This window comes from Schistocerca gregaria, chromosome 2 (genome assembly GCF_023897955.1).
Source record: "Schistocerca gregaria isolate iqSchGreg1 chromosome 2, iqSchGreg1.2, whole genome shotgun sequence".
Classification (NCBI taxonomy): Eukaryota; Metazoa; Arthropoda; class Insecta; order Orthoptera; family Acrididae; genus Schistocerca; species Schistocerca gregaria.
Genome location: NC_064921.1, coordinates 289,605,312 through 289,629,027, shown reverse-complemented (window position 1 = coordinate 289,629,027; position 23,716 = coordinate 289,605,312). Strand labels below are relative to the sequence as shown.

At 42.1% G+C, this 23,716-nt stretch overlaps 1 protein-coding gene and 1 pseudogene across 2 annotated transcripts in view; both read left to right on the top strand.

The window, feature by feature from the left end:
* The window catches only part of LOC126336889 (glutathione S-transferase D7-like), a 75,443-nt gene that overhangs the window by 6,813 nt on the left and 44,914 nt on the right, over nucleotides 1–23,716 (top strand). The window contains exon 2 of one of the 2 annotated variants that reach the window (XM_050000999.1): nucleotides 5,073–5,265. The exons of the other annotated variant lie outside the window; for it this stretch is intronic. The gene's annotated coding sequence lies outside the window, so the exon portion shown is untranslated. The remainder of the gene's footprint in view (nucleotides 1–5,072; nucleotides 5,266–23,716) is intronic. 2 annotated transcript variants of the gene reach the window in all.
* Nucleotides 8,446–8,563, top strand: LOC126337431 (5S ribosomal RNA; annotated as a pseudogene).

Sequence of the window (23,716 nt, the reverse complement as noted above, 5' to 3'; positions counted from 1 at the left end):
GGTACAGGTATCTGACAAATTCATTGATGTCTAGCATCCACCGCTAAACAAATGTACGAGGAAATCCCCTTATAATGGAGGTGGATGGCAGAACACCATACACAATTGTCACATATCAATGTATAACAAAGTGGGAATTAGTGAAGTTCGGTGGCAGGAGGAACAAGACTTCTGGTCAGGTGACTACAGGGTTATAAACACAAAATCAAATAAGGGTAATGCAGGAGTCGGTTTAATAATGAATAGGAAAATAGGAATGCGGATAAGCTACTACAAACAGCCAAGATAGATACGAAGCCCTCACCTACTACAGTAGTACAAGTTTATATGCCAACTAGCTCTGCAGATGATGAAGAAATTGAAGAAATGTATGATGAAATAAAAGAAATTATTCAGAAAGTGAAGGGAGACGAAAATTTAATAGTCATGGGTGACTGGAATTCGAGTGTAGGAAAAGGGAGAGAAGGAAACATAGTAGGTGAATATGGATTGGGGCTAAGAAATAAAGAGGATGCCGCCTGGTAGAATTTTGCACAGAGCACAACTTAATCATAGTTAACACTTGGTTTAAGAATCATGAAAGAAGGTTGTATACATGGAAGAAGGCTGGAGATACTGACAGGTTTCATATAGATTACATAATGGTAAGACAGAGATATAGGAACCAGGTTTTAAATTGTAAGATATTTCCTGGGGCAGATGTGGACTCTGACCACAATCTATTGGTTATGACCCGTAGATTAAAACTGAAGAAACTGCCAAAATGTGGGAAATTAAGGAGATGGGACCTGGATAAACTGAAAGAACCAGAGGTTGTACAGAGTTTCAGGAAGAGCATAAGGCAACAATTGAGAAGAATGGGGGAAAGAAATACAGTAGAAGAAGAATGGGTAGCTTTGAGGGATGAAGTAGTGAAGGAAGCAGAGGATCAAGTAGGTAAAAGGACGAGGGTTAGTAGAAATCTTTGGGTAACAGAAGATATATTGAGTTTAATTGATGAAAGGAGAAAATATAAAAATGCAGTAAATGAAGCAGGCAAAAAGGAATACAAACATCTCAAAAATGAGATCGACAGGAAGTGCAAAATGGCTAAGCAGGGATGGCTAGATGACAAATGTACGGATGTAGAGGCTTATCTCACTAGGGGTAAGATAGATATTGCCTACAGGAAAATTAAAGAGACCTTTGGAGATAAGAGAACCACTTGTATGAACATCAAGAGCTCAGATGGAAACCCAGTTCTAAGCAAAGAAGGGAAAGCAGAAAGGTGGAAGGAGTATATAGAGGGTCTATACAAGGGCGATGCACTTGAGGACAATTTAATGGAAATGGAAGAGGATGTAGATGAAGATGAAATGGGAGATATGATATTGCGTGAAGAGTTTGACAGAGCACTGAAAGACCTGAGTCGAAACAAGGCCCCCGGAGTAGACAACATTCCATTGGAACTACTGACGGCCTTGGGAGAGCCAGTCATGACAAAACTCTACCATCTGGTGAGCAAGATGTTTGAAACAGGCGAAATACCCTCAGACTTCAAGAAGAATATAATAATTCCAATCCCAAAGAAAGCAGGTGTTGACAGATGTGAAAATTACCGAACAATCAGTTTAATAAGCCACAGCTGCAAAATACTAACACGAATTCTTTACAGACGAATGGAAAACCTAGTAGAAGCCGACCTCGGGGAAGATCAGTTTGGATTCCGTAGAAACACTGGAACACATGAGGCAATACTGACCCTACGACTTATCTTAGAAGAAAGATTAAGGAAAGGCAAACCTACATTTCTAGCATTTGTAGACTTAGAGAAAGATTTTGACAATGTTGACTGGAATACTCTCTTTGAAATTCTAATGGTGGCAGGGGTGAAATACAGGGAGCGAAAGGTTATTTTCAATTTGTACAGAAAGAGTCGAGGGACATGAAAGGGAAGCAGTGGTCGGGAAGGGAGTAAGACAGCGTTGTAGCCTCACCCCGATGTTATTCAATCTGTATATTGAGCAAGCAGTGAAGGAAACAAAAGAAAAATTCGGAGTAGGTATTAAAATACATGGAGAAGAAATAAAACCTTTGAGGTTCGCCGATGACATTGTAATTCTGTCAGAGACAGCAAAGGACTTGGAAGAGCAATTGAATGGAATGGACAGTGTCTTGAAAGGAGGATATAAGATGATCATCAACAAAAGCAAAACGAGGATAATGGAATGTAGTCGAATTAAGTCGGGTGATGCTGAGAGAATTAGATTAGGAAATGAGGCACTTAAAGTAGTAAAGGAGTTTTACTATTTGGGGAGCAAAATAACTGATGATGGTCGAAGTAGAGAGGATATAAAATGTAGACTGGTAATGGCAAGGAAAACGTTTCTGAAGGAGAGAAATTTGTTAACATCGAGTATAGATTTAAGCGTCAGGAAGTCATTTCTGAAAGTATTTGTATGGAGTGTAGCCATGTATGGAAGTGAAACATGGACGATAAATAGTTTGGACAAGAAGAGAATAGAACCTTTAGAAATGTGGTGCTACAGAAGAATGGTGAAGATTAGATGGGTAGATCACATAACTAATGAGGAAGTATTGAATAGGATTGGGGAGAAGAGAAGTTTGTCGCACAACTTGACTAGAAGAAGGGATCGGTTGGTAGGACATGTTTTGAGGCATCAAGGGTTCACCAATTTGGTATTGGAGGGCAGCGTGGAGGGTAAAAATCGTATAGGGAGACCAAGAGATGAATGCACTAAGCAGATTCAGAAGGATGTAGGTTGCAGTAGGTACTGGGAGATGAAGAAGCTTGCACAGGATAGAGTAGCATGGAGAGCTGCATCAAACCAGTCTCAGGACTGAAGACCGCAACAACAACAAATGAATTAACTGACGCTATGAACTCGTTCTCTAGTGACTGAAGACTTCTAACCAGCCGGAAAACGAATCCGTGCCCTTGGAATGGATGGCACATGCTGCATCATACCAGTCTCAGGACTGAAGACCGCAACAACAACAAATGAATTAACTGACGCTATTAACTCGTTCTGCAGTGACTGAAGACTTCTAACCAGCCGGAAAACGCATGCGTGCCCATGGAATGGATGGCAGAACACCATACACAATTCTCAAATATCAATATATAAGAAGTGAAAAATCTGACGCTTTGAACTCGTTTTCTAGTGACGGAAGACTTCTAACCAGACGGAAAACGAAGTCGTGCCCTAGGAATCGTAATTCTTACGCATTAACAGCTTCCGGGGGCCGAATCATATTATGGTGAAGGCATATACCGACTGCGAGAATCAAATGTGCCGTGCTACGAACCCATTTCAAAGTGAAGTTCGGAACGATAGTGCGAACCTGCGTTTTCCCCGGTCATAATTGTTCAAGAGATTATCTCCGAATTGATAAAGTTTAACTTGCTATATTGTTGGACCTCAAACAACATAGCACGCAGTTGTGATGAACGATCTGCGTAGCCAGTAAAGGTTTCAGAGTTTTCAGGTGGAGCAGATAACGACGAGGAATTTCCGCGAGATCGCCGCTGAGGAATACACCTCTTGCTCTCCTGTGGTATTTCAAACTAAATATTTATATTTTCCATGTTTTCAGCAGAGTAAAGATAAAAGGAAATAAGGAACTAAGCTAAAGCAACTAAAACCAACACCTAAACCAATAATTAAAATGAAAGCTCACATAAAGAATATTTATTTATAATAATAAATAATTGAAGAATATTTTTAATTAACTAAATAATAATAATATATTAAACTGTGCATAGCATTGGTGCGGCGTGGTTTTTGCTTTTCGTGAGATGTGGTGTAGTACTTGCTATTGTAGCCGCTATTACCCTTGCAAGCAACTACTTGTTATTCTTTATCTATTCTTTACTGTAAAAAGTAGTTCGCAGTCGGTAAATTACATTTTATGCCCCTCGAGTAGCATATGTCCTTTGGACTCATTTATGGCAAGCGCATATCCGACACGTAATTCATGGAGTAACAAAGATTCCCCAGTAAGTTGCAAGGTACGTTGTACTTTATTCTATTTTCATTTTTTATTTTCTTATTTTCTGAGTCATAAGTCTTCTGACAGGTTTGATGCGGCCTGCCACGAATTCCTCCCCTGTGCCAACTTTACATCTCAGAGTAGCACTTGCAACCTACATCCTCAGTTAGTTGCTGGATATATTCCAATCTATGTCCTCAGTTATAAGCTGGTTGAATCCCAATATCCTACAGGATTTACTCTCTACAGCTCCCTCTAGTAACGTGAAAGTTATTCCCTGACGTTATAACAGATGTACTATCATCCTGTCACATTTTCATGTCTGTGTTTTCCACATGCTCCATTCCTTTCCGATTCTGCGCAGAATCTCTTACCTTATCAGTCCACCTTCTTCTGTAGCACATCTCAGGTACTTATATTCTCGCCTGCTCCCATTTTTCCACAGTCCATGTCGGACTGCCATACAATATTGTGCTCCAAACGAACATTCAGAGAAATTTCGTTCCCAAATTAAGGCCTATGTTTGATACTATTAGGCTTCTCTTGGCAAGAATGCCGATTTCGCCAGTGCTAGTCTACTTTTGGTATCCTCCTTGCTCCTTCCGTCATGGGTTATTTTAGGGCCTGGGTAGTAAAATTCCTTAATTTCATCTAATTCGTGACTATCAGTTCTGATGTTTAGTCTCTCGCTGTTCTCATTTCTCTACTTCTCATTACCTTCGTCTTTCTTCGCTTTACTCTCAGTCGACATTCTGTACTCGTTACCCTGTTCATTCCATTCAATACATCCTATAAGTGCACTTGCTGAAACCTTAACTTTTATCATAGTAAGCACCAGCTGCGAACGCCATCAATGTACGTAGCTCGGGATTGAATAGTATATCCGGAGAGACTTATGCTACATAACGATAAATAAGTATTTTAAATTTTTGGAAGTTCGTAGTAATATGATCTACACGCTAATACTGTCTCATTTCTGAGAACGTAGCAAAAGACTAATTCTACGTACGCTAGGAACACTTTATATTATGTCAAGCCTAGAAGTTGTTAGATGGGATGAGAAAAATTATTTTTCGTAGGAGCAGCGTGAAGCCAAAACGCCCTCAGAACCGCTCCACGCCGTTACTAGAATTTCTTGACACCCGCTGTACGTGGCTGGCTGTGACGCATCAAGAGACAAGGTCCAGATAGCGCTGTAAGATAAGAGATAATCGAGGCAGTGCGCCAGTGGGAGCACAAGGAGCGTGTTGTACGGTCCCCAGACGACGCGTGGTACGTACTGCACGGCTCTCTGTTCTGCTGCACTATTTCTTTTGGCTTCTGCATGCGTAATATCAAAGCTGCTGTGACGCGGGTAGGAATTTTGGTGCTCAGGAAACAGGAGGCGGAATAACAGGTCATAGAGATAGACCGATTCCACTACATTTCAAATTTTTTGACAATTCGCCCAATTCAATCTATGTCATTCTCAGTGCAGTGATAAATTAAAAGAATCAGAGAGGCTGCTCTAATTCACTTTGATATCATACGCTGTTATACACTAGAATATAGTGATGATAATGGATGATCTGCAGTTTTGCTGACAATACGAGACTTTTTCAACACGTGGAATGACTAGTGTGTCTGCAGTTAACTGACGATTTTGTTATTTACGCTCAGTATTTTATCCATCCCCAGCATCTGTAGTTGTATACATCAAAATAATCGGGCCGAACACGAGATAATCAGCCAGTTGCACTTGTTGCTTCGCTGCTTTATATCACTGTTGTACGTCCGCAGCTCGTCGTCCTGCGGTAGCCTTCTCGCTTCCTGCGCCCGGGTTCCCGGGTTCGATTCCCGGCGGCATTTTCTCTGCCTCGTGATGACTGGGTGTTGTGTGCTGTCCTTAGATTAATTAGGTTTAAGTAGTTCTAAGTTCTAGGGGAGTGATGACCATATATGTTAAGTCCCATAGTGATCAGAGCCATTTGAACCATTTTATCACTGTTGTATAGGCACCACGAACCACATGATCACGGCATTTTGCCGTGTGGATCTTATTGTTGACACTCGCAAATAAAGTGGCAGGGGTAGCCTTCTGAAGAACACTAATCAGCCGAAACCGGTTAAGAAATTAAATTTATTTTATGCAACTGGTTGCTAATCATTTCGATTTATATTATCTTCCGTTTTCAGCTTTATTCAAGCACGTTATCATGGATACGACAACAATGATGTGCACATTTTTAGAATAGAAACAGTTTTTAGTGGCTATGAGCGGCCAACGCTATGGTTTAGTGCGTGTCATGGGTTCCTTAAGTTAAAGCTTTCATTATGGATTCCGTCAACATTTGCATTTATTAAATTAGGGTAATAGTTTCAGACCTTACACGTTCATCTTCAAGCCTGACCTACTGGGACTGTACTGTCAGTGCCTGATCTTGACAATAAACATCTGAGTGGCAACAGATGCTTTATAAAAGTGTGCGGAATGATTCTCACACTCCACAAGTGCCTCTTACAAAGTCAAAGTGATTTTTACTTGGTACTAGGAACGTGTGGATTGTGGAATTCAATATTCAAACATTTATAAAGCAGGTGTTGCGGTTTTGATGTTTATTATTAAGATCAGGCACTGTCAGTACAAAATGAAGATGTGCCATCTGAAACTAGTTCAATGAACTGGGTATGAAGCCCGACCGACAGCCATTACAAAAAAAAAAAATGGCTCTGAGCACTATGGGACTTAACTGCTATGGTCATCAGTCTCCTAGAACTTAGAACTACTTAAAACTAACCAACCTAAGGCCATCACAAACACACATGCCCGAAGCAGGATTCGAACCTGCGACCGCAGTGGTCGCACGGTTCCAGACTGTAGCGCCTAGAACCGCTCGGCCACTGCGGCCGGCCAACAGGCATTACATACATTCAGCAAAAATAATAGTGCATTGAGAATGGCTAGCTTCTGGCTGAAATCTAGAGCTCCCAGTAAAATTTAAAAAGGACGACTGATCGCTGAAATCTCTAATTTGGCGGGCCGGTGTGGCCGAGCGGCTCTAGGCGCTCCAGTCTGGAACCGCGCGACCGCTACCGTCGGAGGTTCGAATCCTGCCTCGGGCATGGATGTGTGTGATGTCCTTAGGTTAGTTAGGTTTAAGTAGTTCTTAGTTCTAGGGGACTGATGTCCTCAGAAGTTAAGTCCCATAGTGCTCAGAGCCAATCTATAATGTACAAGAATCGTTAATAATCGCTTTAAGAAATGTAATTAAGTTGCTGTTCCCCCTTCCACAAAATTTTGAAACAGAAGAAAGTGTTCCTTGAGTTTACTGATGATTATCCGATATACTTCCAGTCACTGGTCAAGAACAGTTGTTTTCACATCTCGATGAGTAGTATAGCATGTCGAAGATAAACCGCGCACTGAACAACACCTTGTGTGTTATTGTAACAGCTTCAGTTATCGACTGTTAATTTAAAATGTTTCGAGTGAATTTTTCATGAAGGCACAGTTTTCATTCTAAAAGTTGTCTTCAGAAGCTGACAACTAATTGGTGGTGCAATGATAATAACTGTAATGCTCAGTGTAACCTTAAGTCTCTGGATCGAACGCTGGAACCGCTTGCAAACATTTTGAAGAAAACTGCTTGGCCGACAACATCTGTAAACGGCTCGCGCGATGTACGTATTATCTTACTGTAGGAATTTGTAGCTCATAAAATCTCGTAAACCTTTTACGTATGTCCAAACATTATTTCCAACTGACTGACAAGAAGTGGCTGCGTAAAAGTTATTGATGACAAAACTTGAGCAACATTTAAGTACACTGACAAAAAAGCGAAGTACCAATTAAGCATGGTTGGATGCCAATGTACCTTCGTATATATACAATTGGTGGATATTAAATAATTCCAGCTGCAATTCTCTGTAACAGAAAGAACGACTTCATAGTGCTGACAATGTTTAGTGTTGTTAACAGACCTGGTATAGCATATAAGGAGCGTGAACAGTCTCAGATGTTCAATGGCCACTGTGAAAAAACGAAATACGAGCTCACACGGGAAGAATTATTCATCTTCTCATGCACTGTGGAACTGTAGAGAAATAGTCCGAAGTTGGTTCGATGGACGGGCTGACATGTGCTTAAGTGTTACTGCAAAGTACTCATGCGGATGTAAATGAGAGCTGCTTATCGGTGAATGGTCCAAATGGCTCTGAGCACTATGGGACTTAACATCTGTGGTCATCAGTCCCCTAGAACTTAGAACTACTTAAACCTAACTAACCTAAGGACATCAGACACATCCATGCCCGAGGCAGGATTCGAACCTGCGACCGTAGCGGTTACACGGTTCCAGACTAAAGCGCCTAGAACCGAACGGCCACACCGACCGGCGCTTATCGGTGACGCCGCAGTGACGCCATTAAGGCCACATGAGAAACATTTATCAGTCTTCCAAGAGGTAGTATGCAGCAAACGGCCTTACCGCAGTGGTAACACGGGTTCCCGTCAGATCACCGAAGTTGAGCGCTGTAGGGCTGGGCTAGCACTTGGATGGGTGACAATCCGGTACGCCGAGCGCTGTTGGCGAGTGGGGTGCACGCAGCCCTTGTGAGGCAAACTGAGGAGCTAATTGGCTGAGAAGTAGCGGCTCCGGTCTCGTAAACTGGCATACGACCGGGAGAGCGGTGTGCTGACCACACGCCCCTCTGTATCAGCATCCAGTGACGCCTGTCGCCTGAGTATGACACGGCGGACGGTCGGTGACGTTGGGCCTTCATGGCCTGTTCGGACGGAGTTAAGTTTAGTTTTAGGATGTGGGAGAACTGCTAAAGGTAAAATATACTTATTTTCACCACATAAGTAATGTTATTGAAATTAATATGCGAATATACTGTACAGCAGAATGTGTGACGAATTGGGGAGACATTGTACATGCATTCAGTGCTGTTTAACATCAACATCGTGTACAGGGATGTGAATTAATTATACTTTAATTCATAGTTTCACCAACATCGAATTAGAATACATGTCATTCTCGGTATAAGCAGATCATTTAGATAAAAAATCCACGCAAGGTTTCTTCTTCGCTGATCAAATTTTAAGGCAGTTCTGTTGACAGCTTTCTTAGTAACTCTTCGGATCACTGAACACTGTCGTACTTTAGTATTGAGTAGTTGCGCAAAGGTTATCGCGTTTTATTTTTGTTGACATCTCGTGATTAGACTATTCAGGCTATCATTAATGAGACAAAAACTTGATTTTAGTTTAGGAGTTTGGTGTAGACAGCTGGATTTTCCCTTCTGTTGTGAATGGTAGTGTTATCAAACATACAAGGCAAATGTGGCACAAAGTACCTTATAGCACTATTAGTTCAAGACAAGAACAAAGCCGCCCAGCGTGACCGCGCGGTTTGAGGCACCATGTCACGGATGCGCGGCCACTCCCGCCGGAGGTTCGAGTCCTCCCACGGGCATCGGTGTGTGTGTGTGTGTGCATAAGTTAGTTTAAGTAAGTTTAAGTAGTGTATAAATATAGGGACCGATGACCTCTGCAGTTTGGTCCCATAGGAATTCACACAGCTTTGAACATTTAAAAAGGACGAAAGAAAGTAACGGTAGATATTTGAACTGTGATCGGGAGGAATAATGTCAGATGGACTGCGCCAAGGAAATAACCTTGAAGAATACGGATTGAGGTAATATAACGAGGCAGCGGTCATGAACTATAGCAAACAGAAACTTCTTTCCGTTTTTCAAGGATCTAGTTTTGAAAACAATTTCTTTCCACGCCCATTTGGGTCGTAGGTAGTGATGTATGATGAATACCCTCAGCACCTCCACAGCTAAGTCGTAAGACGTGAGTCTTCTTCGCTAATAGTTTATGTAGAAAATAGCTAGAATCAGATTCGCTAATAAGCGGTTAGCGTGGACTGGTTGTTGGAAGTTAATCGCCAGTAGTGTTGGGCAGTTGGAAGTTAATCCCCAGCAGTGATGGAAATAGCGTTGGGCAGTTGGAGGTGAAGAGCCAGCTATTGATGGAGGGTACAGGTCTGAAGTGTTAGCGAAGGCTAATGACCTGGAAGTATCCGTCCTGGAGATTGAAAATTATTCATGATTATATATCTTTGTAATGGATGTCAGTGACGATTTATATTCGTGTTTGAACTGGGTGTCACATTATTAAGGTAAAAAAATACAGTATTTGGTTTGCAACAAAATCTTTTCTTTGCTAACGACATGTCTATTAGCAGTTAGTGGATTTAGTAGTTAGAACCTTTTATTTACCTGGCAGTATTGACGCTCGCTGTATTGCAGTATTCACTCAATGAAGATTTTTGTGAGGTAAGTGCTTAATGAAATGTATACATTATTGTCAGGATTGACTCTTATTCAGGGCCATTCTTTTGTATTAATTATTGGAAGTCCGGTTGTAATTTGTTTTGAGCAGTCAGACTGCGTTGCGCTATAATACTGTGGGTCAGTGTTGACATGATAATAAGAAGTAAAAGAAAGTCGGCTCCCTACGTCAGTTTTACTCAACTGTTTCAGAATCAAATAACGTAGAAGTTTCATCTTCTCAGTCATTCAGCAATTTAAGTACAGACACACTCATTAAAATAAAGAAGTTTCTAATTAAACACTTGTAACCGCTACAACAAGAATATCAGTTAACTATGCAGGGTAACATTAAAAGAAACACCAGTAAAGCCATATCTGCTGTCCAACAACACTTTGCAGCTACAGAAATCTGAACGATTACAAGACAGATAATTTAATCTGAAACAAAACCAAACTATGAAAGGTTAAACACATCATAAGAAATCTCTTTCGTCGTGTATTATTATTCTTCAAAAAGGTTTGTTTACTACACAGAACCTGTAGTTTTTATAGCTGCATTCACCAGCTAATATCATCTAACACAAAATAACACAGTTGGAGTTGCCTATGTTTTGCATATAACGTTGTTTGCAAAACCAAATATTTACTTTGAACATTATTTCTATTCCGTTTAATCCATTAGGTTTTCATGAACTGTATTTTTAATACTTTAACAAAATAAAATTATTTTCCATTCAGTATAATATATAGTGTGAACACGAACTCTACCGACAAAATTTTTCGATGTTGTTCAGGGATATTTTCGGAGGACTTTGGTACAATGGAACCGTAACATCCTGTGGCTCGTTGCAAAACAATAATGTAGCTACTACTGATTTCGTTTGTTACCACATACATTTTTGTTTGTGTGAAAATGCTTTGCCTGCAGTGGAAAAGTAACCATCGTTACACGAATCGATGTCTAGTAGGCTCTCGCGTACAGGCAGGAAATTCCAGTGATGTAGTTTCCATCGCAGTGGAAAATATTGGCAAAGCGTCGTTGCACGGCTCTTCCATTGCATCAGGGAGGCCATACACAAGATGCATAGTGGTCATCTCTTCTTCAGTACATCCATACATACTGCTGCGTATCTGTGTTAATGTACAATTAACACATTTCGCGAAAAACGAGACAGAACCATGGAACACAAATTGCGGGCCTGAGGGCGGAGTGTAAAGTGGCCGTTACTGCAGTCAATAGCAAGTTCCTTGAACGAATGGAGCAAGTTTGTTCCCAAACAATATACATCGGCCGTACTATCGACATTTTCACTACTGTACAGGTATATTTAGTGCAATACAGATACAATGATAAATGATCTAACACATCTAACGAAGTGTAATTTCTCTGTAATGGTCCACCGGAGACGATCTCTATGGCACCTATGCAGGCTGTCCCAAAATTCCCATAACAGACATCTAGAACTTGTAGAGGAGAGTGAGTATATAATATTTAAATGGGAAACAATTCACAAAAACGTACCGTTCCGTGCTACAGTCGTTTGAAAACATGTTGACTATGTAGATTTGCAAAAGGTAATCATGGCGGTGGTTGCTTACGTCGAAATAGCTTATGTCAATCGACCTCTGTCACCTGGCTCAGAGTCTCATTTACGTGTCTGTGTCACAGGTGGTATGGAGTGTCGGAGATGGTATGAATGCAATTGTTGGTCATCCACAACATGCTAGACGGTGCTGGACGCAACATCCATTGCAAGCGCAATTGTTCGTTTAATCGTTGACTAGTTGTCTTCAGCGTGTTGCAGTTCGGAAGTGCGGCGTCTTCTTGGAGAACTACAGCCATCCCTGCTGATGGTGAAGGAACACTTTCTCGATGCTGTTGCGTAATTGTGAAGGAAAGGGTGTGCGATGGTGTCGGACGTTGCGGATAACGATCCTGAAAAAAGCGACTGGGAGCTCCTCCATTACCATGCGCTTCGCCACAAGGAAGGATCATGTCGGTGGGTTTTGCAAACGTGTACTCAGTCATGTTGTTCTAACAATCGAAGACACGCGAATTAGGCTCGAGTCGAACCATGTCAGAGAGGTAGGATGGACGTCAAATGACATCAACAAGGCCGACGTGGAGACGCCCGCTAAGCCCGTTGGGCAGAACAGATGATTAGGATTGTTGAAAGGGCAAAACAAGGTTGGGGTCAGTTTCACCTTAAAAATGTAATTTACTGTAATTTAATAACACATTTACAACTAAAACGGCACGTAGCCGAACATTTACAACTACGAGTTTCAAAATGCAACTCTTTCACTGCTGAAGGTCTCAAAACAAGAAATCTTAAAAATCAACAAGATAAAAATGCAGTTAAAATAACAATAAAATAATTAAAGTATATATATTACATCGCTAGGCTGAAAGCCTCAAGGCAAGGGTGGATAGACGAACATAAACAAGATGCAATACAAACGGCTGAAAGCCCACAATAAAATTTTCAAGATTTTAAAATAAATTACCATAACCTTTCAAAGACTGAAGGTCGCAGTGTTTAAGCTTGAAAGGTAATTTTAAGAATAATGTTCCAAATCACAATGTTTAAGCTTGAAAGGTAATTTTAAGAATAAGGTCACAAGGCTGAAGGCATACAATTAATTTTCCAAAATTAAAAAAAATGTAACCTGTCAGCAAATATCTATTTGCCGAAATTCAAACTTAGGTACATAAAACACAGTAAAACCAAGAACTATTTTCTTCATCATTGGCTATGATAGATTATAAACAGACAATTAAACACCGGTGAGAAAGCCAGTAAAGACAACAGCGCTCAGAAGCCCCAGGGTGTCGGTCTGCCCTCGTTCAGGTAGGTGGGACAGGTGGTGAGCCCAACTACACTTGATCCGTTGGAACCCAACCAAGGGACAGCCACGGACCGACCGACAAACGACTTGCTTGCCACCAATCGGTACATGAGAATTCAAACACAAAATGTTACGGGTGTGATTATCCTCAATCAAATATGCATACGTATTAAGCTGTCAAAACTTCACACCGTGTTCGACAGCGACAACAGGTGAGGAAAGGACACTGCCTGAAATTACGTTAGTTAGCAGGGCAGGTAACCGGAACACTGACAGCAACAAGTCAGAAAATTACGCTGGTGCACTTGAATTCTAGTCAATCAGTATAGTTAATTCCACCACATGGCGGCTAAATTTCAGCAATACAAACACTCAGTGTTGCTCACAGGAAAACATCCCCAACATCGAACCACTGAAACGAACCTCACAACACGAATGGACGTGGCTTGGGTACTTGAAACCACTACTCAACTTTGACGCCCTGGGTCGGTGAGCCACGAAGCTCGTAGCGATCGGACAGCACCACACACGCTCCGACACTGCGCAGGGACCGCCAGCAGACCCAGACGACTGCACTGGGGTGGAGCTAACTTCCCTGGCGAGCCATGTCGACGTAGACCTCACTGCTCCAACCCGACTGCACTAGTGTCGCTGTGCAACTCCCCAACTGGCAAGTCCAGACTGCGCTCCAGACCCATTCCCACTCACTGGCAGCCCAAACTCGCGACCCGAACTCACTTATGACAGACAACGACCGGGAAGTAATAGCAGCAGAGCAAAGATACTATGAGTGGGAATATACCGACACGCGCTGCTAACGACACTCAAAGTCAGGCAAAGCAGCAACTCAGTGACAATAGTAATTTAAATTAACGTAGTGAGGTGGAAGTACGTTAAATTCAGGGTGTAAAATTACATGATGTCGCGAACATGAGCCACGCACGGTTCAGACGTAAACAATCGCCCCCCCCCCCCCCTCCCCTATCCAACCACGATTACCCTTCTGCAAACCTACCTATCAGGCAGGTTTTGAAACACCTGCAGAACTTTTATTCCTTGACGAACTTACACGGCTTTGTCATGTGTATTAGACGATAAGCTGTGGGCTTTTGGTGAAGCAATACATGTGCACAAAATGCATTTTTTATATGGAGGACTCTATTTTGATGTGAATAATTCGGATTGCTGGCACTGTTTCGCGGGTGACACGGAGTAGGACACTGTACATATAGATAATCTCCGTAAACACATCAGTGCCGCGTAAATTGGGCCCACTTTCGAACTGTGACACCATGGCATCAAACACACCATGTTAGCTGCTTTTCACAACCTGCAATATCTATATAACATGATATTTTCATGCTACATTATCATGTATGAGTATCTCATCTCATTGTCGCCTCTCTAGCTCTGAATCCTGCAACAATATGTGGTGCAGCCAAAGCGGAGATTTTGAAAGTGACTGCTAAGCAGACTCAGTCTCTTAGCATTACACGGTTTCTTTTTTAAAATAAAATGTTGGTCGAGTTGTAATATGATAATTTCTCGATATACGACAACGTGTCACTGCGAGCGTCTTCTCTATATCTCATCCTATGATTTTCCTGTTAAATAATAAAATGGTTCTCACGCATGATCAAATTCGTTCAGCGTGTTCACCATGTTTCGCTGATTCTGATTTCAACGTAGTGAACAAATATTTTTTTGAAGCGAGCAGATATCCGCGAACCTCTCATAAACTTGCCTTGTTCTAATTGGCCGACAATCACAGCCTGAGTGGTATTCAGATGTGACAGCTGGTGTACACGTGTTTTGGTCTGGTTTTTATAGACTGTTACGCGAATTCCATGGGCTGTGCTCGACAATACATCTCCAGTGACTGGTTGCGTTTGTGGGTGCATGCATACTTTTTATTCAGTAACATTGGCACCATAGACTTCTGAGAAATACATTTAATTTCAGTTTCCTTGATGCTGCTTTTTGCATGATTATGTAAAGGTACTGGGCGAGTATATGAGTAAAACATTTCAGATTTTGAGTTGGATAATAAATTTCATATAATTATTTTCACCCAGAATCCTACATGTTGAATTAAACAATTTCGACGAGCACACTCAAGTTCATACCGTGTAACATAACAGGATTAGGTGACCATTTCTTTACACGACCATTTGCATTGTTTAAAGTTAGGGCCATGACCCCGTCGTGTCTTAACCACACATTCCTGATACCAAAATACTTGGAAATGGTGTTGGTTGTGTTAGGGATTACGCTGTATACACCACAGATAAGGTTATCATTTGACTATGCTTTCTTTCTTGGAAGAAAATTTTTGAGACTAAAAAACAGAAAAAACAGTACTTGCTCCAATCGAGGATTACTATGTGTCGATTACTATTTCGAGGCGTAGCTTGTGCGTTTTCTCCGTCATATGGACAAGGACACTGAGCTGGAACAAGAGCCCATTAAGCGTACTTGGTTTCTCCTGCTTAGACGTGCAATAAAAAACACTTCACTGACGATACGTAATAACAGCTTCTCCAGTTTCCACCATTCTGCTCAAATAATAATCAGTATTTCCTCTGAATCTGAAAAACCAGTTCGGCATTACTTTTCGCGCCGGCAAAACGGCTTCCGTTTCTTTTTTCGGTGAACTTTCAACTTAGCTATCACATTGATCTGACAGGAGTTTTATGTAGCGACGGATCTATATTTAGTTGCAGTGATAATCCTACCTCAGAAGTCTGCCGGGATAAAGCTTGCCGTTCATACACGACTTCGAAGTTCTCTTCCCTGAGTGATCCTAGCTGGAGTCAAAAAACGCGCCTCTCATCTCGAACAGAGTTTTCTCGCAAGGAAAAATAGGGTCAGCATGTTACATGTCTAATTATATGAAACAGCTATCATCTCAGCAGCCTTTCAAATTATAATGCGACTTATTGTAGATGTTAAAAACCCATTGGCAATGTTTTCAAAATAGACCTCAAGGAGACCTAAAGATGTGTTTACCCTTAAAGTCTTTTTATTTCTGGACGGCAGTAGACATTTTAACACGTAAATATCACGTGAATCTTTTATCACTTTGCAATTCTCGTGTTTATCTATTTCTGCGAAACGTGTCACAGCGATGAATTAACTTTCCAATAACTCTTACGTGTTTGACTTTATTTTGACAGTATTAAGGAGATCCGTTATGAGAATCACGCTTATCTACAGCCATGTCATTTGATAAAATTTCGTTGTTCAGCTGACATTTACCGATATCATCCACTCATCTTTACACCTCACACAGAACAACTATTACCTCACTAACTACGACCATTCTGCACTTTCTCACATGACCGTATTATAAAGCGTTTTCCAATCTTCCGCACACTTACTCCCTTCTCGTCTGCATTTAGACACTCTCGATTCCTCCCGAATATGAACAAGTGACGTTCACTTCTCGCAACACAAAAACACAGTACATAAAATGTATGGGCAGTTGTGAATATGGACAACCACAAGGTGCAGATTGGAAGGACGATAATGACAATTTATACCGAACCAGGACTCGAACCCAGATTTCCCGCTTATCGCAAACGGTCGCCCTGTCATTTGGCTATCCGAGCACGACACACAGGCACTGCAATGTTGTACTTATGCACCGACACTGGACAAGCGACTTTCAAGTAAAATGTCTCCCCAGTATGGGAATATACGTAATGGATGTGTGGGTGTGTGAGTTCGAAGGAACATTCCATTGTGAAACGGAATAACACAGGCACTGCAGTGTCGTACAACAATATAATTCTAAATTTCTTCAGGATTATCTGTAGCCAGTGACAATCCACCAAATTTTGCCCAAAACTCTACTTATAACCTGTGGAAAATCTGCATACTTCCCCTCTCACCATCTGGCTTGTAGGCACTCGGTCCTAAGTACAGTGACATACACACACACACACACACACACACACACACACACATTATCCAAGAAGCAATATGATGGAAAGAGTACATTGCACACTATTTCTGTTTTTCAGTAATCAGGGTCTGAATCATCGGCACTGACATGCACAGCGAATTAGACAGTGCTAGAAATCCTGTTCGAGAAACTGTTAGCAAGGAGTGATTCCCATGTTACAACTGTCGCCTCTTTACTCTGCAGATGCTATTGGAAAAAGCTCAGCTGTCGGAATAATTAAATGAAGCGGGTACATATATTTTTACTTTGTACTGTCAGTTCAGGCAGTATTATGGAGACATTCCGCTAGTTGGAATAATACGTTGTGTATGTTAAAAGTGTGTACTTGTATCGAAAGGTCAATCTATCTTCAATGAGGTACACCATATGAAAATATTCTAAGAATAAACTTGCACCTATGGCAAAAATAACTATACCCGTATCTCCTCAGTCTGCAGGACTATTCATAACCCTGAGCGTATTCCGCCAGCTTACTTTATGTGTGTACGTTACATCTATAAAGTTGTAAATATTGTTGGCTTTATGATCAATGTTGCCTAAAGAAAGGAATTCAGTTACGAAGTCGCAGTCGCCGTTACTGTAGTCTGTCGGCAGTTAGGCTACTGTCTACGCCACAGTAGCATCTTTTATCTAGTGACAGTGTTTTCTTACAGATAAACCTGTGTGCCGCATGGATGTTCTCATGTGGCAGCTTTTTCATTCAGTTATCGAATGGGTGTTGAGCAGCTGCTGCCAGAGAAATACGTTTGCCCCGTTGGTCTGCAAAGCTGGCTGTTAGGTCATCGGCAGCTTCTGCCCGTTCTCCCTCATAATATCATAGGGTGGGTAACTTCCTGTACAGTGTTAATTTATACTCCTGGATATTGACGTCACCAACTGCAGTCCATGGTTTGCTCACCATTTGCTGATTTACTACCCAATCCAATTCTCTCGTACTTGGACGTGCTGAAAAGTAATAACTCGCAATTTTTAATGTGTGAATTTGTAAAGCTTTTCAATTAAAACAAAAGTTATCATCAGTTTACACCTTTAAATGAACACACTGCCAAATGGCCATGTGTTCGTTTAAAAAGCCTATATCTTTATTCTTCATTGTAAAACACAAGAGCATCAGGAACGCTACAACTATTTACACCTTCAGTGATTCCGTTGACAGAAAAATCCCTGTACAGCATCTTGGAAATAACATGGACTCGACGCAAAACACTTCGAGTAATCAAGCAGACAGTGAATGACACATCATCGAAAGTTAAAGTCAGGGTGAAATCTCTGAGCTCTTCACGATCGAAAGTGGAGAACACCAAGATGACGTCCTATCCCCACTATTGTTCAACATAGTCCTGGACAAAGCCAAGAAGGAATGGGAGAAATAACTGAAAATCGAAGGACACTGGAAACTATCGCGTCTGGGACGAGCACGTGATAATATAGAATGATCATACTTAGCTTTGGAAGACGAACTGGTCTTACAACGAAGCAACAGCAACCAAACATATAGAAATACTAAAACAATGCGCAGAAAAAGTTTACCTGCAAATAGCGCTCCAGAATTCTGAATTATTTTGCTCCAAATTAAACATACAAGTTTTAGACATATATTACGACAACATAAACGAAGCTGCACGTTTCAGATATGTGGGTGAACCCCTAGAACATACAGGAAGGAAGAAGATATCACAGAAGACTCAACTACAAAAAGTGAAGATAGTGTACAGCAAGACACATGGCGTATACAATAATAAATGCATATCCATTCATACAAATACTAGACACTATAACACAGTTATCAAGCATGAAATAGCACGCATGTGACGCACAATCATTCCATAGTAAAATCGACAATGGAAGCTCTCTGAAAAAAGATCATAAAATCATGAGAAGAAATCTCGGCCTACAGTTGACAGATGGATACTGATTAAACCCTCGAAAATCAACAGAAGTTATCGGACCTAGCTGCATATGTCAGAAAAAGGGTAAAATTCTATAGACACATACGCAGACCGCCGAGACCCACCAACAGCATTTTGTCACCCATACAAAGAGTCGTGTCAACACCATGTATCACACAAGTCAAACTTCTTTTTTGTTTTCGCCGTTGTCCCATATCTTATAGGGGTTGGCGCTGTTATCTACAGAACTGGCGCTGCAAGTGGGAAGCGTGGCAGATGGGTGGTGTGTCAAGAGGCACTCTCCCAGTTCGCCACTTGCCGGTTCCTCAGAGAAGAGGAGTTGGTTGTAACCTGTGTACACCGGTGGGCAAAGTAAAAGAAGAGTGACTTTAACCATTTGTATCTGCAAATACATCTCTCCTTTAGCAATGCGACGGCGGTCCTCCACCGCTGCTTGTCCGGGTGCACCACGAGCTCCTGACAGCTACTCAGGAAGTGGATGCCGTGTCTCCACACTCCGCCAGCGTATGTGGCTTACACATGCCGGCATAGGAGGTCTGCGATCCCCTCCCATAACTGTGGCTCATCTCTGCTCTCTGTACCATGGTGACGGTTGTTGTGTGGTCGAGAAGTGCACCGACTCTGGCCTGCTGTGCAGGAAGACCTCGTGGCTCCACTGAAATGTCAGGAACGCTGGTGTCCTGGCCCAAGTCGACATGGAAGATCCCCAGGCCTTCCCATCTGCGTTGGAAGCTGTAAGCAGCGCCGAACTCGTGACTGGTGTTTACGGAGAGGAAGACATCTCTCTGGCGGCTGTTGGCGGTGTTGAGTACGAGCAGGATATCTACAACAGACTTATATACAGCGTTAATACCATGTCAAAGAGTATGCGCGTACTGCATGCCATCGATCCTTCTGACCAAGTCCCTTCTGAACTGAAATGTTGGAGTATTTATGGTGTGAAATATCGGCTAGTGTTGACCCAACATCACTTGTAATGACCGCATAGGCTTTCCTAATACGAATATATCAGCGATTAATATCGCACCCTGTCTGCTTAACACATTTATTAAACAAACAGACTGGTCCTTAACAACAGTCAGTACGCCTTCTTGCGTTAACGACACGGTTTCTTACTTTTACAAGGTGATGTGATACTTCTCTTTTGTCTTGCTTTACTAAGCTCCTGCTGATGCCAGGTACCCAATTTGCGCAAAGCACTGATGTCCTTCTTTCCGCCTGACGTGCTAACATAATGAAACGCTGTTGTTTCGTGTCGGTAATTGTTAACACTCCCGCAAGGAACACAAAGTGAACGAGGTCTCGCAATTATGAAATTCAGGCAGCCAGGTTTGGTACATAACAGCATGGTTAAATGAAATGGGTGGCCGGATTTACCTCTTGCTCCAACCCGTTACCAACGTCCTGCCCTCCCCCCCAACCCTTCCGCCCCGTCACCTCTCGCCACGCCCCTGGGACGAATATGTATACTCCAGCTGTCTGCATGTAGTTTTATCTACGTGAGAGTGAGCGAACATTTTGTACGTTTTTGCGAATCGTGTTGTAACGTGGCGTGGTGTCCTGACCTTCATTTCTTACATATTCCGATCTCACCATCGTATTCTGCGTATCAAGACGTTTTATTCGAGCCCAAACTCAATTGGGTAGAGTCAATTATACATATTTCCATTTAATCGATATACAAATCTCATAAATAAATAGCAAGTGCTCATAGATATTAAAAATTCGAGGCTGGCGTACACAAACATTCAAGACACGACTGCCACAGGAGTTTTTGTTCGGCGGAGGCAACCAGCCAGCTAGAAAGTCTGTAGAAGGGTGAGGTAGCACGCAGCTGCGCCCGCTGGCATACTGCCCATGGACCAAAACGGTTTTTCCCAGAGAAAAGGGATTATGGCCTGCATGTTCACCTTAAAAGCAAAACCCGTTGAATTTTTTTGATAGAGCCCTAGCATACGCATTTTTGACGGACCTGGTGCGCAGTTTCAGAGTTCTCACACGTGGACAGTAATCACCTAACGCAGATGATATATATTTCCAGATTGGTCAGTTTAAATGGAGCGCCATTCTGCCGTTTGTAAGAGTATCGCTGTTTGGTGGACTATTTCTGACATAATGAGCTGGAAGAGTTAGGGAAAGACACCGGATGATATACCTTTCCGCTTTTTGCGTGGGGAGGAGTCGTTCCAGTCACACTTTAGAAGCGGGAACACGCAGCGGGAGCGAGTGCGCTTGTGAGTGTATCCAGAGAGTGAGTAACAAAGTCTCTACTCAGTACTGCACTGAGTGATCACCTCTGTCACTAGCGGATCGGATTGATACTCTATACTGAGTCGCTCGTAATTAAGTTAGTTGTCGCAGCTCACGGTATTGTGCACTACAGCATAGGCAAGCCCCGTCTTTCCTCCATTAAAAATGACATACTTCATTCACGTCACTCCATTACATTTCTCAAGCGACAGCCTCGACCGTACTCAGAAAAAATTCAGTCGGATATTAATTCAAGCTGAGTAGGCGCGGCTCCCAGTCATTCTGCCGAGTAAATAACAGTCTTAAAGAAAAGTGATAAAAGAGCTTTCCCACACTTTGAAAATAAATTTCATTAAGAGGATTCCTATTCATAAGAGGTAACCTCCTATTCCGAAAAGAACCCGGAAATTTGTGTATAAGTTTATAAATAAAAGTTTCACTTGATTTTCTCAGATTTTGCAATAAATAATATTTTCAGTTCATTTCATGTTTTTCTCACACTAAGTAGCAATACTCCAGTACCCAAGTACCCAAGTATCCCACTAGTTACGTAAGGGAACAGAATATTTTTGTGTCTTTTCCCACAGCGGACGACTCCAGAAGATATTTATTGCTGAAAGTTTTTCAGGAAGTTTTGGTATGACAGGAGCGTCTGTCTGACTTCTGTAGTAGTGTGGGGCAGAAATTGCTTCTAGCAGGAGCCAAAGGGTACTAGTCAGATCAATCTATTGCCCAACTTGTCAACATAACACCCACACACTGAAAGTGTAACTGAGGTGCGACGTGGATATCAGCCTGGTATTAACCTAGTTGGATGGAAAAACAGGCCGGCCGCTGTGACCGAGTGGTTCTAGGCGCTTCAGTCCAGAACCACACTGCTGCTGAGCTAGCATGTTCGAATCCTGCCTCACGCATGGATGTGTGTGAAGTCTTTTGGTTACTTTAATTAGTTCTAAGTTCTAAGGGATTGATTACCTCAGATGTTAAGTCCCATAGTGCTCAGAGCCATTTGAACTATTTGGATGGACGACGTTAATCCGCTGGTACAACTGCCCGAATCCCAGAAAAAAATGGTTAAAATGGCTCTGAGCACTATGGGACTCAACTGCTGTGGTTATCAGTCCCCTAGAATTTAGAACTACTTAAACCTAACTAACCTAAGGACATAACACGCATCCATGACCGAGGCAGGATTCGAATCTGCGACCGTAGCAGTCGCACGGTTCCAGATTGCGCGCCTAGAACCGCGAGACCACCGCGGCCTGCCCGAATCCCAGAAGCGGCGCTTTAAAGCATTCTGCTGTACAAGCGGGCACGCATCTCATAACTCAAACTTGACCCAGAAACCTACTAATCGATCCAACAGAAACTTAAGACAGAAAAATATGCAGAGACAAGGCACATAATGGAATATGAGGCAAGAGAACAAAGTCCAAAAGAAACCAGGGACAAAATGTACTGAGGGTAGGAAGACGTTTCTTGGAGAAAAAAATTGAGAGTACCGTGGAAGATCAGACAAAATGCTGAAATGAGGCGGATCGCTTAGAGAGCCTGCAGGATATTGAAGCAAATTATAATAGTAATAATATGGATAAACTTGGCAATTCAGTTGTATTCTATAGCATTAGAGTGTTGAGCTGCCTGTATGATTCTGCACGCTCACTAAACTGTCGTATTTATACTCTTGACCTTTACGCAAAATAGTGGAGCCAGTAGAATTGTTCCATTGTCATCATATAAAGATTTCCTCACTTTATCTAGCACTGCATATCCAAGAAACAACCACATGAATTCACGGGTTCTGAGTACGCTGCTAAAGTCTAAAGCGTTCCACTGCTCTTATCGATGTTAGTTCAGAAATGGTTGAAATGGCTCTGAGCACTATAGGACTTAACATCTGTGGTCATCAGTCCCCTAGAACTTAGAACTACTTAAACCTAACTAAGCTAAGGACATCACACACATCCATGCCCGAGGCAGGATTCGAACCTGCGACCGTAGCAGTCCCGCGGTTCCGGACTGAGCGCCTAGAACCGCTAGACCACCGCGGCCGGCTATCGATGTTAGTACAAGATCCATTGTCGATACAATTCCCTAGGCTGTGGGTAGACCATTCCTCTGTAATATATCTTCCAGAAGTGTTAGTAATAGTAGGTGTGGAGGAAAACCTGTGTAAAGTAAAGGAAGTACATACACTGGCGAAGGTACATCTACATGGCTGCTCTGTATATCACAAGTGCCTGGCAGAGAGTTCATCGAACCACATTCACCGTAAATCTCTGTTATTCCACTCTCGTGCAGCTCGCTGGAAAAATGAAAACCTACGTCTTTCCGTGTCAGCTCTGATTTCCCATTTCTTATTATAATGACCGTTTCTCTCTATGTAGGTTGGCGTTAACAAAATATCTTAGCACTCGGAGGAGAA